Source organism: Chenopodium album, chromosome 21 (assembly GCF_948465745.1).
Source record: "Chenopodium album chromosome 21, dcCheAlbu1.1, whole genome shotgun sequence".
Classification (NCBI taxonomy): Eukaryota; Viridiplantae; Streptophyta; class Magnoliopsida; order Caryophyllales; family Amaranthaceae; genus Chenopodium; species Chenopodium album.
Window position 1 is genome coordinate 24994903 of NC_137854.1, and position 3487 is coordinate 24998389.

Consider the following 3487-nt stretch of genomic DNA (forward strand, 5'->3'; position numbering starts at 1 on the left):
GCTTTTTTCTGTCTATATTTTCTATGTTGGGAACGCTTTTTCTGTCCATATTATTCACAAAAAATATCTAGAATATATATATGTATATATATATATATATGTATATATATATATGTATGTATATATATATATGTATATATATATATATATATGTATATATATATATATTCCAATTCGAAAAACATGTTTCAAACTGAAAAATTATTACAAGCTTAGTATTACAAAATATGAATATATACCAAAGTATTAGGCCAAACTTTTTTTATTGCATATATAATATATTATAGTTTATGTACAGTATCTCATAGTAATGAGTTTTCTATTACAACAAATTATATGCCAATTTATAGTTCATTAATGACTAGTTGTAGAGGAACAAATCTGCTCATTTCTTCTCACGAAATCTTCAATCAATCTCCAATTTAGCTGCTCCTTAATATGCTTGCAAGAGGGCATAATGCAAAGTTCAAATTGTGACCAATAATTGCTGCAATATTCAATGGAATCTCCCATTTAGCTGGTCCTTAATCTGCTCATTCCACTCTCCGGATCCTGCGGCAGGAACTTTTGAATAAACACTGGCTATACACGCAATTTCATATAACATTCAATTACTTAATGACTTGTTTGCCTCAAAAGTATGGATTAGCTGATCAACTAGCAATTAATACTCGATTGGTTAAATCTAGCCCATACAATATTTGTCAATTACCATTCAGATAAATGTAACTTAAAGAGGCTGAAGAATGTACCTGATTAACAAAGCCTTTCAGCATGCTCAAAAAGTCTGCCTCCCTTTCTTTATCTAGTCTATCAACTCACTCCTATTATTTTCCTGCAAAATATTGAAGATTTTACATATGAAGTATCAAAATTAGAAAAAGAGTACAAAAGCCCCCATGGACAGAACACGAAATTTACCACATAGCCACAATTACTTAATAAAAGTGGAGGCCTCACCTCTAACAAAAGACCACACGAGTACCACAACTAATAATACTAATTTATAATCATTAAAATTTAATCACAAAATGGCAAATTATGTAACAACAGCCTCATCTATAAAGCATAACATGACATTTTTCCACACAATACTACATAATGCATGATTAGGAATACATTGATAGAGAAAGATGGGCCAAAGAATAATCCTTTGTGCAAGACCAAATACTACAATTGAACAGAAAGAACAATAGATGGCAAGCCACATTTACATAAAAAAAAAATGATGAAAGAGGAAACTTGGGGATAAGTGGAAAAGGGGGGAAAATAATTGCTCCGAGAAAATTCGGATATGATGTGTTTATATAGTCCATTTATAAAGTTGGATCAAATTAATATTTAGTATTCTAACCAGAAAGAAAATTTGGGACTTGATCGAGTCCACTAACAAATTTGTTGTTCAACTATATACCATACACGTAACAGAAAAACGACTCTAATTTCAATACAATAAATCGTAAACATTATCTTAATGATGCAACAGTAATAGCATAAACAAATTAAAAGAGCATATCACATTTCTTAGCTAGAATATTATTCTATGGCAATTAATACTGACACAAATAGGGGAAAAAAAAATCTCAACTAGAAGCTAGAAGTCTAGATTAAACATGCAAAATCAATTGAAAATGAATGTACAACATATTACACGTTGAAGTGGATACAAATAAAGACAACTACAAACATAAAAAAGGCAAAGACCTAATTAATTATTGATGTCAGGTCACTAACAAAAATAACCAACATGCAAATATGCCCAATCATTGCCTCTATAGGTTGTAAAGTTTTGAAAGAAGACGGAAAATTGCATAGCTCAATAGAAAACCGTAGTTAGAATACAATAAATATCACTAGCTTCGGAGCAACCATAGGGGGCACGTTGCAGTTAAACCGCTCATGCATGAAAAATCAATTCAAGGCATATTCTAAAAGTAATATTTGTCAAATTTTCAAACTTAAACATGTCGTACATACATATAAATGATGGATTAGTAGACATTCACCGAACTCTTGTCCAGATATTACTACTCCCTAATTAATTATTAAGTTTAACAAGCTACTTATGTAGCAAAAGCAAAACCATTACAAAAATTAAATTAATTTAGAGAAATAGCTCTATAAAAAGGTCAGTGAGAATATTTAATTTAGAACATCAACCCTGTACAATCGAATTCGGCCAAACTAATCACCTCTCGCGGAAACGAAACAAAGTATACCTACTCTACCCCATTAATTTGAATAAGCCTAGCTATCAATTGGGCACTAGTAAAAACAATAGCATAGACAATTAAAGTGATGACGGTTCACACACAATCCTAATTTCAAACATATAGAAATTTAGTATTCCTTTATTATATCAGTGCACACGTACTAAATCACCAACCATATGAAATAGAGCCACATTGACTCCTGATATAAGCAGCCCAACTCATCAAAGTCCCTTCTTTTAAGATAAGTTACAAAAATTTCAAAAACTCGGCTGATTAAATCAAATCTAATATTAATTCAATTAACAAGTTTATTTAATCGAACATATAAATCTTCTACAATGAACTTTTATAATTTGAGTAAAGGAACTTGTAGGTAGAACTCTACTACAACACCTTATTCGTATAATATATTGCTCTTTGAGAAACTTGAGTCGATTTCTTATCCTAAATAACTATTCCCACCAAGATCAAAATTGGGTAATTAATACAACTTCTCTCACAATTTATTTCTATACAACTACATTATCATATTAAAAGCTCCATTAATTTCTAGCAATGTATTCTCACGGAAACAAAGTTATAGAATTCTAGTAATATCAAACATAAGAAAACCAATAAACATATAAAAATCGAAGAAACTAAGACACCACAAATCCACAAAACTGTAAATAAGCTATTGAATCTAAAAAAGAGGGACAAAACTGATTTCAATTTAGACAGAGATCTGGTTTTGAAATTGATATACCTGAATGTGAAAACGATTCAGAGAGAAACGAAGATCAGCATTTTAAATTGATGTATCTGAATTAATTCAAAGTTGGATCGGAGAGGGACGAAGATCTAAACTTGAAATTGATGTACTACAATTCGAAATTAATTCAAAGAAAGTTGAACATTTGAACTTGAAACGGATACTGAATACCTCCTCATTCGAAATTAACCCGGTGAGGAACAAAGATCTGAGTTTCAAATCCATGGTTCATTCGGTTTGTATACTGAAAGAAAGAGAGGAAAATAGTTAGGGTTTGTGTTTATGTTCAGCACTTCAGCTTCAGTAATTTATTACTCCGTATTTCCCTAAATCTGCAATCGTGGGCTTTTTATTCACGTGTGGGCACATGCTAGTTTTTCTCGACGCTTTTTGCAGTCGAAAATTAATTTTGACTCTGAAAAGCGTCGCGAAAACACACATTGTATATTTACTCGATGACAGTACTTACCTAGCGTCGAAGGTTTAGCGTCAAGAAAGTACTCATTTTGTATTAGTGTAAGGT

General features: G+C 31.1%; 1 long non-coding RNA gene across 1 annotated transcript; it reads right to left on the bottom strand.

The window, feature by feature from the left end:
• Positions 1-253: 253 nt before the first annotated feature.
• LOC145603122 (uncharacterized) lies at positions 254-3249 on the bottom strand. Its single transcript, XR_014104691.1, has 3 exons — positions 2959-3249; positions 753-835; positions 254-552 (listed from the first exon to the last, which is right to left on the bottom strand). It is a non-coding gene; the product is annotated as an uncharacterized LOC145603122 (long non-coding RNA).
• Between the last annotated feature and the right edge of the window lie 238 nt (positions 3250-3487).